The sequence below is a fragment of the Cimex lectularius genome, unplaced genomic scaffold (assembly GCF_000648675.2).
Source record: "Cimex lectularius strain Harlan isolate CLEC.00 unplaced genomic scaffold, Clec_2.1 scaffold144, whole genome shotgun sequence".
Lineage (NCBI taxonomy): Eukaryota > Metazoa > Arthropoda > Insecta > Hemiptera > Cimicidae > Cimex > Cimex lectularius.
Window position 1 is genome coordinate 93,660 of NW_019392700.1, and position 16,038 is coordinate 109,697.

General features: G+C 32.1%; 1 long non-coding RNA gene across 1 annotated transcript in view; it reads right to left on the reverse strand.

The window, feature by feature from the left end:
- Window positions 1–261: 261 nt before the first annotated feature.
- Window positions 262–16,038, reverse strand: part of LOC106668496 — a 53,777-nt gene continuing 38,000 nt past the window's right edge. Inside the window, exon 3 of the long non-coding RNA XR_001340755.2 lies at window positions 262–1,181. This is a non-coding gene — a long non-coding RNA (uncharacterized LOC106668496). The remainder of the gene's footprint in view (window positions 1,182–16,038) is intronic.

Genomic DNA, 16,038 nt, shown 5'->3' on the forward strand with positions numbered 1-16,038 from the left:
AGGAGCGTATCTAGCCGAAGGTCTTAGGTTCAAATCCCGCTCGTGACACTGACTTTTTTATCTCAACTAAAAACCTTAATTAATTGAAAGATATTAATTGATCAAGCGGACCACTAAAACTAGTGAATATAGTAAATAATACTGAAAATATTTTTTATATATTTAAGCTTTGTAATCATCAATAATGTATATTATAATAACTACTATTAATCAATAATAATCAAATAACTGGACAATGTTTGTGACACTTACTGTGATAGCATTCATATCTACATAAAAAGATGGAGCAACTGAGAAGCAAAAAGAGGCTATCTGTGCTTGTTTTTTATTCGAGATTCTACAATAAGAGTTTTTCTCCCAAAAAGATTCAACAAGACATTCACCGATGAAGTTGTACATTTGTATAGCGACATTCAGCAAAAAAATCACTAGGTAAAAATGATATTATTTATGTAAGAAGTCTCTTATCCACATTATTTTAAGTAGCTTACCTGGTTATTGCGGGAATCGTATTTGTGTGTTAGTGTGATTTTGTAATTTACTGTGAAAGTATTTGTAATATGTTTTGATAGATGAAAAGAGTGAAGATCGTTCTGAAGTGTGTTATTGTTTATGTAAAAAGGGGCAAAACAATTAGTCATAAAATTGTGGATTGAAAACCTTTTATTCTTTGAATATTGAAATATTTGGCCGATCCATAAACTTGGCACCCATACATCCAAATAGATTTGAGTAGGATGTGTATGTCGAAAGTTTTCACTTTAATAGTAATTTTGATTGTCGGTTGGGAAGGTAATAAAGCATTTTTAATCATTTGCTGAGAGTTTATGGATTCCAAGTTAGTCTTTTATTAAATGTAAGTCCTAAATAGTTACTTTGTAGGATTGATGAACACGTTCATTGTATAAGTACATATGCTAGGAAAAGTCTCACGACTTGAGGGGTTAACTTTATTTTCCAAAGATTGCTCCATTTTTCAATTGTTGATATTTGATTTTATAACATAATTGATGCTTGTGTAGATGACGGACGACTTGTTAAATCTACAGATTTGGCGGTAAGTGCATTTTCATCTCTGGGCGTATCAGAAGTAAAAATTGTGTACATCGAAGCGAGTATTGATCCTTGTGGCACACCTGCAAGCACTTCTTCCATCCCAAAAGTCTCCATACACTGGTTCACTGTAAAAAATCTCTCGTTAAAGTTTGATTTTATAATCAGACCTGGGGTAAAAATAATTTTAATTTAAAATAATCCCTCATACCACACTTTGTCGAAGGCCTGGGAAAAATCTAAAAACATTCCAGTCGCGTACAGTTTCTGCTCGAGACATGAAGTAATGAAATCTGTAACTCTGTGGTTGATGAGTGGTGGATTGATGGGTTCGAAAGCCAAATTGATGGTCTGGTAAAATGTTGTTTAAAATAGCAATAGAGATAATTCTTTTGTAAATTAATTTTTCGAATATTTTAGAAGGAACGGGTAACAAACTAATAGGACGATAAGATGATGGGGAGCTTAAATTTTTATGGGGCTTTGGGTTCATTTTAATGTAAGAAAGTTTCCATCGTAGGATAAAACTAAAAAAATTTTATTGTAGAAACGCCGTAAATTAACATAATAAAAATTGCATTATGTATTTTTTCCATTTGAAAGGTTAAAAATAACAATCGAGGTATGGGGGCTAGAACATCCAATAGAAACATTAATTTATAAAAATAAACATATTATAAATCGTATGTACCTTCTTTCCAGTTCAGCTTGTATCCTAGGAGGAAGACAGGAATTTCAACAATGTAAGAGCAAACTTTTTTATTTATTTTTTAATTTTACCTAGTATTTTATTTAAATAAGTAATAAAAATTAATGATGTAAAATAATGATGATCAAACCATCGGGATGGAGAAGCTTTACAGAAAAACAAAAGAAAAGAGATTGACAATAGTCAAAAATATATTTACAAAATCCAATATTGCACACACAAGTGGGAGATTTTATCTGAGTTTTATTTACCTCTAATACTTTAAGGAGCAAATATTGTTCACATTCAATGTTGTTGGATCACATTCAATGAAGAATTGTCTAAACTCTAAAGGATAGTTAAAACTATTAAGAGTGGCCACTTTTTTGACCTCTCAGTGAGTTACTGATGGTAATTAATTCTAGTTTTTATATATGAGAAAAGCAAATTTGACAGACGATTTCGGTGGTTAGAGTAACATCAATCATTTTTTTAAACAAGTCTTTAATCTTTATAAAAATAAAATTATGAGAGCACTTTTAAACTGTAATTTTTCTTCGAGTTGAAAGTTCGGAAAGAAACGCAATAAATCCGCTCAAGTTTTTAATTGCAGTTAACAGCGTTGTTTTCGAAACACATTTCAGCGGAAAATATATCTATTTGTGCGGAATGGCAATGGACTAATCACGACGATTTGACTGTCCAATTTGCTAATGGCTGGAAACTGTGCTGAGGGTGTTTAAACATTTACATGTAGCCTATTGTCACCTGTTCGCACAGGGTGGAAAACCTGTGATGAGGCCGATCAGGATTAAACAATCCTGATGAGGCCTAGAGATGACGATTAACACAAGTGATGATAACCACTGATTTTCATTGCGGCTGTAATCGCCTCTACAAAAGCGTAATATACAAAATATATCAATTCTGTTAATCGTCTTATTCATGAACAAAAAGGTTATTACTTACTTTCACTAGTTTTCGTGGACAAATTAATATCTTTCAATTAAGGAACGTTTTTAGTTGAGATAAAAAAGTCAGTGTCACGAGCGGGATTCGAACCCATGATCTTCGGCTAGATACGCCGCTGCTCTACCACTTGAGGTGTCGTGAACTCGATCCACTCGGTCACTAACTTTCCATCTCAACCCCACCTTTCGAATTTTCCCTCCTTTTTGCCATTTTTCAAATGTAGCGTAATCTATTCGATTCTCGGCGACAAATGAAGATATACTTCATTTTGCTTATTAAATCCATTAGATTTCGTAGTCCAATTGACCAAATAACCTCTTTCAAAACCAAATTTCAAAAGGTGGGTTGAGGTGGGAAGTTGGTGTCCGAGTGGAGAAATAATATGAGCCATAAGGAAACTTTACACGCACACAAAGATTCTTAAATTGTGCAGTATATGGCACATTCTCCTGACATCAGCAGTGTTTCAAGGTTATACAGCCGTTACGTCAGCTTGACAATGCCTTGAGCATAATTTCTCGTTGGTTTTATGTTGTTGATAGTTTTTCTTCTGTTCCAGTACTGGATACTGATATATTTATAATTGGGTAAATTCCGTCATTATCTAAAGGTCCTGGTCAAGCTCGACATACAAGTTTGAAATAATGTGAGAAACACCCCATTGAATTACCTTAGACGTTTTTCCACCAAGAAGAGAGTTAGCAATAAAGTTTATCCTTCAAATTGCTTCTTAGTTTTAATCCCCTATTTTTTATAATATATAACTATTTTCTAGATTTTTGTAAAATTAGTCGGTTATATTTTATAAAATATCTCAAGTTTACTAAATCTACACCATACATGTACATTGAAAACCAATGTAGTAATATAATGGTTAATTTTTTAAATATTTTAAATTTTATTACAAAAGAACCTTTTAGACCTCTAAGCCTTACTTTATCCATTTTATAAATGATGCAAATATCGACTAATGAAACTTACATGTGTGAAGTATCAGAGAAATGGTCCGAGAAAAGCATGTTTTTATGCCCTGGCGGCTTTTGACCTTTACTATGTCTTCCTCAGGGGAATTGGGTGGTCCATTTTTAAGCATATAAGTAAATGTAAAAACAAATTATTGTACCGGAAGTTTTTCGATCATACTGCGAATAAAATATTAATGTATTTTCACCAATTCTTTTTACACTGACTTTCTAAAACTCTGCCACTATCATTTGTTTTAAATTGGCCATGAGCTACTCTGAGGAAGGCCTAATAAAGTTCAAAAGGTAGGCGTGGCTCAAAAACTTATTTTTCTTGGACCATTACCCTCATCCTTTCCACCTGTAATTTATCAATTTTAATGTCTTTGCAGCGTTAATAGCATTGTCTTTAAAAATAAAATTTAATTGCGATCACCGAATAATGTGTCATTGAAAAACGGCTAATTATTTTGAATCAATAATTCATGTAAAAAGCAAAACTGAAATTAATGTGTTAGGATACAACTAAATATTCGAAAAAATCTAATAATAAATACAGGCACTTTTTACGATATCAATAACATCTAAACAGCTCAAAAATGAAATGAGGGATATTGCCAATTTTTATATTTACAATTTATTAAAAAATATTATTTTTTAACTCGTCAATTTAATTAAGGGATTTTGAAAAATAATAATACAAACGGTTTTAAATCCATAATTTTATTTAATATAATTTTATTATTGGACACAATATTTTTTTAACAAGTAATACTTTGTATAATATGTGGTGTTTAGTGACTAGTTAGTCAATGATTATTTGGAGATCATGAGATGCGGTCTGGTGTGACGTAGGTTTTAGAAAAGCATTTTCTTTATCGTGCCAACGTTTCGATCTTTATTGAGATCATCTTCAGAGCTCAAAGTGTATTTTTTCCGTGTAGATGTCTCATTCTTATCTGTCGTGTTGAGAGTGCCACGTCACAACAGACCGCATCTCACGATCTCCGTACAATCATTGACTAAAGGTCACTAAACACCACATATTTCAATTAAGATTTTTATGTTATAACCGTTCGATAACGGGATGGGGGTTATTAAGAGGTTATACGTTTCAAAAATGGCATTTTGTAAAAAAAAGGTTTTTTTTAACGAGGGTTCGCAACAGAAGAGGTTATATCAAACCCTCGGGGTGGCGGTGTTTTTGAAAAAAAAACATTTGTAAGTATTTCGAATTCAGGGCGGGTGGATTCGAACCCTGGACCTTTACCTTACAGTGATGAGCGCTGCGTCAACGCCTAAACCGTTGCTGCCACCGACGCCCCTCAGATGAAAGAGGTTGTGAAGTTCAATAAATACTTCCATCACATGATGAAATAAAGACGTTACACGTTGGCCAACAGTAAACATGTTACATACGTCCTTTAAAAAATCAATAAGCAATTACATTGTAACTATAATGAATTGAAAGACAAAAACTATTCAATTAAATTCTTCAAGAAAAAGAATGTGTTATTTGTTTGTCCTCAATGACTCGGTTTTTGAAAGGAGTAATTGATGACTGGCCGGGTGAGCCTAGGCTAGAACAAACAGAAAACCCCCCAGCTATTAATTGTCTGGGTTAAGCCTTAGCCGGAGACCTTTTACTGCTCTGACTCTTCCAATATTGTCACTGAGAATTGGGTAATCATCAGAGACAAGGAAAGCCACTAATAACATATTTATGAGATTGTATTACGCTGCGATACATTAAAAATTTACATTATTCTACACGTATAACCAATCATAAGTCACTGACTAATAATTGTAAACAATCGTTTTTTACCCCCCGACAAACAGCAAGGTTCCTCTTCATTCTTTACCATCAAAGTTCATAGAACTGAAACAGTTTCCTTACTATTATCTCGTAAATTTTTGCTTTAAAATATCACTCATAAAACAAATGAGGATGCTACCTGACGGGGAACCATGATACTCTATATTCCGATGGTAACCGATCATCATTGACACGAAAACCATGCATACCCATGTATCCATTTTCGTAGATAAATACAGTTATTTTCACACAAATATATATGTNCCTGGTTTTCGTGTCAATGATGATCGGTTACCATCGGAATATAGAGTATCATGGTCCCCCGTCAGGTAGCATCTTTGTTTGTTGTATAACTTTTTCATTTCAACCAAAACCTTACCTAAAACGGTTAAATAATGACTAATGATCATTTTTTCGATACACGTAAACAATCACATAAGTGGTTACATTTTGTATGAAAAAATTATAATTGTGAGATGTGATGTTAAAAACATTATATACCAATTTCTTAGTACAATGTGATGCTAAAACTAAAGTTTTTATTTAATGAAATTTATTAGGAAGCAATTAAAATTATGTCTCGTCTATATTTATGCTCACTAATTTTACAAAAGCAATTGCACCTTATAACGAACACCTGTATCCGGCTTTAATTCCTTGGGCTTTGAACGGCGATTGATGGGTGAATTAACTTTTTTAATTTAATTTATTTAACCTTTATTACTCCATTAACGTTTTAAGACTATTTTTATCATGATTGTTTAATAAGATGAAGCTAGTCTATATTTTTGTCAGTTTAACATCATTTTCAAAATCAATAACTTGCATCTCATGTGAATTGAATAATTACTACTATTTTGTGTTTAGTACGTTAGTTCATGATTATTCGGAGATCGTGATTTACTGGATAAGAGAGTAAAGCAGCATATCTATGATTGCAAAAAACCAAATAAAATTCTATACCACTTGCTACCCACCATTTTGAACACCAACACAATTTCGACTTCAACAATAAAAAAAAATTACCCACAGAAAACATAAGCGTAACTTTTTAGAAATAGTTTACATCTACTTACACACAGCAATTACAAACACAACATCAATTACAGAACAGACGCATGTAAACCGAGTCGTAGCTATGCTAATATTATTAATCAAATTCAATATCGATAACATACATATACCAATCATCAACACATCACAGACAACTTATAACGTATACAACTATCATCACATTCCACACATCAAACATTTCTACATAGCCTATTCTCCAACAATTTAGCTTTCCTTTCCCTAATTATCCCCGTCTATATAATCCTGAAAGGATAATCAGGCCGAACCATTACCCATTTTTTCCTATTTTTGGCTCCTTTCTCCTCAAAGAAGCCGACTCCTAATGTGAAAATGTCTTTCTATCCCGACTTCCTGCCCCACCCGTTCAAAATCCAACGTATATAAACATAAAACATCAATATCCATTGGCACTCTCATCACGACACACAAGAATGACACATCTACCCAGAACACAAACACTTTGAGCGAGTACAAATACTTTGATTGAATTTAAAATTTCTAGCATTATATAAATTCATTTTTTCCCACATCCTACGTGTATTTGTAAAATTTAAACAATGTTTGTAAATCCCAGGCCCTGAAGATGATCTCAATAAAGATCGAAACGTTGGCACGTTAAAGAAAACTTTTTTCTAAACCTACGCCACACCAGACCGCATCTCACGATCGTCAAATAATCAGTAGAATATACATCGATATATCCCGAATGCGAGAGAGTACAAAATCAGGTTCCAGAATGAAATACTCAGTGCCAATAAGCATCTACTCTAGTATTTATCAAATGAAAGTATAAGCTCTTAAAAGAAGTAGTTAGTTGTATTTATTATTATTTGTATTATCTGTAAACTAATTTTGATAAATATCAATTTGATTAATTAAGGAAGATCATAATGAAACTGTTTTAAGTTTTTTTGTACCAAAACATGATTTTTGAAACGCGCTGTTTATTTAAAGCTGAAAATTGTACTTTAGCCCAACTGATGATATTATGTCCGAATAAATTACACATAAGAAAGATATTTCAACCCCATATGGAACCCTGCGGTTGTGGTTGGTGTGCTGTGTGCATCATGCAAGACAGCTTGATGCTCTCGGGTCCTATTAGTGCCGTTCATCCCCGGCAACCAACCGAGTAATTGCTTTGTTATCAGGACGCAGGCTCCTTTCGCCATAACGCTTCCTGTACATCCTTGTGGCAGCACGATAATCTCTAAATCCCAACGGACCAAAATTATAATCACCATTTTACTTGGTGACTAATGAGAAACTATAATTCCCTCTTAACTGCTTAACTGCAAGTAATAAGTCTTAACGTTGTGTTAAGATTAACGGGTGTTAAGTTAATCTGGAAACATACTAAGAATAGATTTTTTGTGTTTCACCGATAATTTAATACATCCGTAATAAGAAAACCAATTAAACGAGACAAAACAGAATTATGTAATTGTAATGAAACAGTGATCGAGATTTTAGTCAATGTTGGGGTGTTTCATAATCCAAAAACAATAATACCAAGCTTTCGACTTTATTTGAACTCAGGGCCTGAACTATAAAAAAAATTGAAAACATACATTTCAGGACACTGATAATACAATATAGATTTTATTTTTATATTTGCTTTTGTATTGTAAATAAATAAAAAATAACATTATCTTACTTTGCCATGTAATTAATCCTCCCTTTTACGACTAATAAAACTGTAGTTTTATGGTAAAGCATAAAAGTCAATGAGCCAACAATCTTTCTTTTTAACAAAAACAAAACAACACGGAACAAGTCTGAAAATAATCAAAAATATGTTAATAATTAAAACAACATGAAAATAAAGAATAAATCCATATTTGCTTAGCGGACATAATTGATTAAGCACTATGGGGCTACGACTAGTGGGCTGCTCTGACCACTCACGACAGCTCAAGTACGCCGATAGTATTGAGCGGAAGGTCGTGGGTTCGAATCCCGCTCGTGACACTAATTTTTCATCTCAACCAAAAACCTTAAATAAAAAGAATTATTAATTGAATGAAGAATAAAGTGTGATTAAATAATTTTAAATCATTAACATATTTTGGATAATTTTTAGTCCTGTTTCCTGAATGTTTTCAATTTTTTTTTTTTTTTGGGGGGGCGTTATGAACTATGCATATTAGCCATGTGACAATTCATATATGTGTGTTCAAATTTGGGGGGAGGGGGGGGTTATTGTGAAAAAAGGGCCAGAGGCGAAGGTGGGAATCGAACCCACGACCGCGTCGTGAGAGTCTCTCATGCTAATCACTCGGCTACCGCGGTCCCCGTGTTTTGTTATTCAATCCTGAGAGTGACTTTAAATAAAGCCGAAAGCTTGGCAGAACAGTTTTGGATTAAAAAACCCCCAACTTTGACCACAATCTCGACCTCATCATTACAATTACAATTGTTGGTCTATTCTATCAAGAAGTTAGAATTATTTAATACTTATTTAAGGAATAATAACATTACATTGTATGATCGTCCATTCTACACGGAAATGAAATTTGTTTTTGTTTATAAAACAATAAGCATAAGAAATACATGTTTATTTTACATTTACATAAAAAAGGTGTACATATCTTTTTTTATATACATTTATCGTTTAAAGCATTTAAACCCAAGCACCCAACACCATCAAAATGTGTTGAACAAAACTCTCTCTTTGCTATTGTTGTAGGGTGAATAAAAGATGGAAAACGGCATAAAAAAATTATAAGCCTCGCATCACTCTCAAAGCGGAGCTTTACGCCGAGTGGGTGATGGTCTGCATTTCTGCACTTGACCCAGTTAAAGCTCCCTGTTTACTGCCGGTCTTGATTCGCGCTGGGGGCGGGTGGAAAATTTTATTTCCTGCTGTAGAAGACGCTGGAGTTGTCTACGCCTAAGGCACGCTAAAAAAACCTTTTATCAGTTCCCGTTCTAGTTTTATAATTTGTGCGCGTGTGTGTGTGAAAATTGTATTTAAGATTGTTTCTTCTCCCTTAGCCAAGGCACTGGAAATTACATGTGAACGCACATTTTATTACATTATTGTAATTTCGTTTACTTTGTTCACTGAAAAGAAAGGATATGGAAAGCGACATGCACGTTAAAATTTGTAAAGTGTTGGGGAAAACGTTGTTGTTCCCCATACATTTAATGCTTAAAAAAACAGAGAATATCAATATACCATAAAGTTTAATAACAAAATTGTAGCTTGTTAAATACAAAATGTCATAAAACGTATTACAGTACAATTCTATTTTCTAATAAACCTCCAATTAGAAAATATTTTAAATGATGCATTTAAAATATTGTAATTTGCAAGACTTTACAATATTTGTTTTTTATTGGCTGTATAATTTCATTATTTTCTTTTAAGAATATGATCTATTGACATAGTTAAAATAAAATCAAAAATTCATATACTAACTATATTGATAACAACATCCACAAACTAATTAAATAAGTAATTCAAACCACTTCAGAGCGGTTTTATTATTTGAAGAATTTATCATCTTAAAAATTATTTTTTTATATTTATTATTTAGTTTATTCTTCTCTGATAATGAAGTAATCATCGAAATAACAAAAAGATTGTTTTAAATTTTGTGCTTATTTGAATAAAAGAAGAAGAAGGAGAAAAAGTTGTTAATAACAGATGTAATCCTTTAAAAAATAGTTTCAGTAAATTTCAATCATGTTTTAAGTGCTAGAAGTATAGACCACTTTTTCACTCACGAAAACTCTAGAAAAGTTATGGTTGAAAAACAGTACTTAGGACTTCTAGGACTTATAGGAAATTTGAGATCTCCTGTAAAAAACATAAATTTGTCAATCTACGGGCATATTGATGATTGTCTTGCCCTGATGATGACTTTAAAATAAGTCGAAATCATGGCAGTGAACACTGAATTTGCTTTTTTCTTGACCTAGATACAAAGTGTTCGTGAATTCAAGCATGGCAACCACCGTCGGCCGGAAATTGAAATTATTTTAATTACACAATAATTTATTTTATTTTACGGTGATTATACAATATTAAAAATAATTATAATTAACAGTAAAAAATAAATACATAAGTAAACATGTATTCTAAAATAAAATTCGTACTCTTTTATTTTACACCCTGTAATAAATAGTCGTTAAAATTAATAACTAAATTCTCTTATTAGGCTTTTTTTACCCATCCACCACCCCGCCGTACCTAACGGAGACCCCATACCGGCGTCCTCTCTTATTAGGCTATTTCCGAGGTCTTTCTCGCAAAAGTACTCTGAGGGAGTGAATATAAACAGAATTCTATATTTCTCTCTTTCTCTCTCTCTCTCTCTCTCTCTCTCTCTCTCTCTCTCTCTCTCTCTCTCTCTCTCTCTCTCTCTCTNATTAATATATATATATATATCGCTCGTTCTATCTTTCTCTATCTATCTATCTATCTATCTCTATTTTTTTAAACCATCTGAATTTTTCATACTCTAGTAGCAAGAATTTTTTTCATTTTAATTAGACCCGAGCTATTCTGCGATTTATTTAATGCCACTCTATTGAATTTTTATATTTCTTCACCGAACGATATTCGTTCTTGCAAAATTGCCCCTCTCCATTATGCTACAGTAGTTAAAAAATAGTTCTTTTTGAAATTTATAATATAGTAAATTAGTTGTCGTGTGAATTCCAAATTGTAAATTTTTCTCAATTCCAGTTTCATGTTTATATAGAAAAATTACCCGGTAACCCGATATCTTAGCTAAATTACAAGCAAAAAAACTTTCTCATGAAGTAAAGTCCGGACAAAAGGTAGGGTGAGGTAGAAGCTCAATTTCTTCAGATTCTCCCAGCTCTCGCTTTTGTTTTCTTAAACGAAAGGTGTGTGGCAAGGCATTGTCTCTCTAAGAACGAAAACTTGCTTTCGATATAACAAAGACGGGTTAAAATAAATCCGTTGTAAATGTTCTGAATTTAGCTCGGAAATGTTTTTCACGATATCATCTTTCATCCAAATTACAAACTTCGGCTTTGATTTTTATGTCGACAACGATGGCTGAAAAATCGGTTGCGTAAGTTGATGTGCGGTTGATACACAATTTTTTATTTTATTTTCAATCTTTAATTCTTTTCTCATTATTAAACGCCAACATGGTGATTTAAAGAAAGAAAAGATATCTCTCAGGCGACGCTGGTTGGATTCCATCTTTTTTTTTCTTTTTTTCTCATTTATTTTCTTTTGTCCTGCGAGATTATAGCTTCACAAACAATTCCAAGATGTGCAGATTTCTTTACAGATCTAACTCCAATTTAATTTCTCTGGTACATAATTATTGTTTGATTATTAATTAAGACTTATGTAATATATATTCTGAGATTTCATTCCTTAAATAATATATTCAGTTGTTAATTAGTTTAAAAAATTATTGTTTATCACTCACTATTTATTGTTACATTTTTTCAATAAAATATTGAAGTGATACAGTAAATATATTTTCAGACTGATAGAACTAGTATCCAGTTATCTAAATCGACATTAAGTATGGTTGCTGAACTTTTTTTTACAGTTTTTTAAACAATACTGTGTCCGATGTAACAAAGCACTTTTTAAAAACTTAAAAATAAAAAACGTATTTAACAGTGGTACCACTAACACAAAATAAATATCGTTTTGAGTTGAAATGAGGCTGTTGAATTTGCAAATTCGCACTCTAATTTCTTTTGCCTTTCTAGACCAATTCATAGGAAAACCCATCAAACTTTCAATTCATCAGCCAATGAATTAAGCCCTCATTAAATCAACTTAGGTAATTCAATTTATATTTTATTTATTGTTATTTAAGATTATTTGGAAGTCGTGAGATAAAACAACCACTTGGTAGTGAAACGACATCATATCATCAGAATCAATTTACATAAATGAAATGCATTCCGTTTTATGTAATGAAATTACAGAATCATTATTGAAAAATTTCTCAGTGCGATCTGCGGTTGTTGAATGCGGTTTGTCCGTTAGACATAGACTTTACACTGAACATGCTGAAATGTCGAAACTACTGACTAACCAACAAAGCGAGGATGGTATGGTATGGTAATGAGGATACTAGGAAGCGGAGTTTGTGCTCCCCGGCCTTCTGGTTTATTGTACCTTCCTAGTTCCTTAGTTCAGAACAACAGACTCAATCCTTCTTCTTAGAAGTCATTGACTGTCGCTGCTACAGTTTCATTCCCTAGATTTTTTCGTGTGTTGGGTTGAATCTCCAGTGAGCTGTTGCTTCGCATTCGAAGATGATATGGGTGGCTGTTTCCTCCTCGTCATTACATAATCTTCAGATGGGATCATCGTTGTATATGCCCATGTTGTGTAGATGTTTTCTCAGATGCCAGTGACCGGTTAGTAAATAGGTTCGGGGCCTATGTAAGGTCTTGCGGATCCTCCACTGGCCAGTCTGTCTGCTTTCTCGTTACCCAAAATTCCTCTGTGCCCTGGCACCTTACATATCATCAGGTCTTGTGTTTCCCCAAGTTTTGGAGATTTTGGATGCATTCCCTGATTAATTTTGATGTGTTTTGATTTTTTTTTTAGATGCTAATGTTTCAATGGCTGCTTGGCTATCAGATCTTATGAGGATTTTTTTTGACAGTGTAACCTCTTTGAAGATTTTCCAGGCACAAGCGTTGAGGGCACGTATTTCTGCTTGAAAGACCGAAGTGTATGAGTTTGATTGGTCATGTTTTGGGCTTACAGAAAATGCCCGATCCGGTTCCTTCGTTTGTTTTGGAGCCATCTGTATACTACATCATTGTATCCGATCGAGGATAACCAGATCAAAATGGTCGGTAACGACCAAATTACAGAATTACTATTATCATATTTTTTTTTTAAATTTTAAAACTGTAATAAAAAATGAAACGATTTTTAAAAAGACGTATAGAAGAAATGTCACAGTATACAAAAACAGGACGTTATACTTGATTCTACCCAACCGAAGTTTGGGGCTTAGCTGAAGTGCCCTGAATCGTTCCCTAATGGGAGTTGAGAAGTTCTTCTCTTCAGGAAATATTGACAGTGTTTATTGCAATTGCTCTAATATAACGTTCTACAAAGAGTTAAGCCTCCTAAACTCAAGCTCTATATTTTAATGATTTTCGGTTTTCGGACACGACATTTTATTCACAGTGTTTTCATTTGGATGTATGCCAGGGCAACACCAAAAAAAATTAAAGATCAATATTAATTTCAAAAATATGTACTTTAAAATCTGTTTTCCTGTTCATGTTTAAACCAGAAACGATGTTGAATTTCATGAATTATCATCATCAAAAATATTATCTCAAGGTTGGTGTAAACCTTATTATTTCTTAATAACGAATTCTTTTTCATGTATTTAAGCACATTTTTACACAATTTAATTATTCACTGCATTCCTATTTATTTATTCTTCTTTTTACTTATAATATTGGGTTGTCCGGAAAATAATGCAGGATTTTGGTATTNTCATACAAATGAGTAATCCTGTAAACGTAAACAGAATATTTTATATAGATTTTTTTTAATGAAAACTTAAAATCCTGCATTATTTTCCGGACAACCCGATAATAAAAAATATAAAAGAGAAAATTTTGGAGAGAAATGTATTATATGATGAATGGTAGGGGGAGAAAGTAAGAATTAAAAGGTATAAATAATTAAAATTTCATTATTTACATTTTTTCTTCAATAGTTTAGAAAACTTAAGTAGTACATTGTTACAACGTAATAATCTATTTATTTTTATTAGGTTTCGTGGTCCGCTTGACCAAATAAATTCTTTTCAATTAATTAAAGACTAATTAATTGAAAAGTAATAATCTTTAGCGAAATATTTTCGAAACTTAGAAATATGTTTAGTTATACTGTCTTGATCTGTTATTTTTATACACTTAATAAACCCCTAATCCATCGGTTCCTATGGAATTTGTGGAAACGTTTCTTCATCAGTGAAAGCGCCTCTTCTAAAGCGGCCAAGAAGAAAATTAAATCAAATTAACCCGCTAAGCTTCAAACACGCCAATAAAAAGTGAATTTGCTTAATTAATTTAATAAACTTAACCGACGAGTCAATGCTTAAAAGGAGTTATCGAGCAATAAAGCCTCATGAAAAGCGATTTGATTGAGAATGAATTCAGATTAAACAATTGGCTTAACTTTCACTTGATGGAAGGAAAAGGAAAATATATATATAAATAACTCAAATAAATTCATATAAAATAAAAAAATAAAAAAATAAAAATTATCATAATACTTCCGGAGTACAGTTTGTACATTGTGGTTGTTTTAAATATTTTCAGTGAGCTGTAAAAGCAACTAAATTTTAACAATTCCATTTTTATTCAGTAACGAAATGTCCCTTTTATATTTGCAGTCTAGGCAAAAAATGCATTATACTATAAATAAAATCTCTAATCCCGAACCAGTTTTATTATATCATACTTATATCATACAGCTTCCAAACAAATAAATTGTATGAAATGTCGAGCAGTTATTTGACGTTTGGAAAGCAAATCTGATTGATATGTCGGGAATTATTTCCCATCAAACATTTTAAGGTTGGCTGTCTACACCGACATTCCTGAGAGTTCTTTATCTTCTAGAAAGCACGAAAACACTGAACATCCCCTAGTTGCTTAAAGAAAAACGATCACATAAAATAAATACGAGACTGAACCAGAACCTTTGAGCCATGAAACCATTATTAAATCCTTATTCAAGCACGTATTAAACCTTGTTTGTATAATAATTGTTGTCATTGTTTATATTGGCTTTATTCGACTATCCGACCATTTACTCTTGAAACTCCTTTTATTAAAATCGGTTTATTTACACAAAAATAAATGATAATAACAACAATATTTTTGAAGAACATGGTTGTTAACGATAATTGGACATTAATATCGCAGAATATTGTCTAGAGGCACTTTTTTGTCTGTTCACCAATGGACATTGGAGCAAATTCTGGAAATTACAAGTTGTTTGACAATTATGTATTATTATGTAAAAAAGAAAAAATAATTATGGCGAGGTTTATAATAAAATGTTATAAAATACTAATCTTCTTTGTATACTTATGTCGTTTAAAAGATGATTGGTATGAATTCCCGAACTTCCAAATAAATGTTTAAACATGTAATGAATTTACTTCTTTTTAAGAACCACATGAATTTTTTTTAATCAAAACCAAAAAATTATTATTATATTATTCAACTGATGGTTAACAAAGCCTTTAACAGGATAAATGTATGAGTAAAATTTAAAAAAATTAAGTCAAATGGATACAAATCAAGGGTTTTCTTAATAAACAAAAAAGAAAGCTGCGTAATATTAATATTTATTAAATTCACTAGTTTTCGTGGTCCACTTGACCAATTAATATCTTTCAATTAATTAATGTTTTTTTATCTCAACTTAAAAAAAACCTTAATTAATTGAAATAATTTTTATGTAGATCATCAAA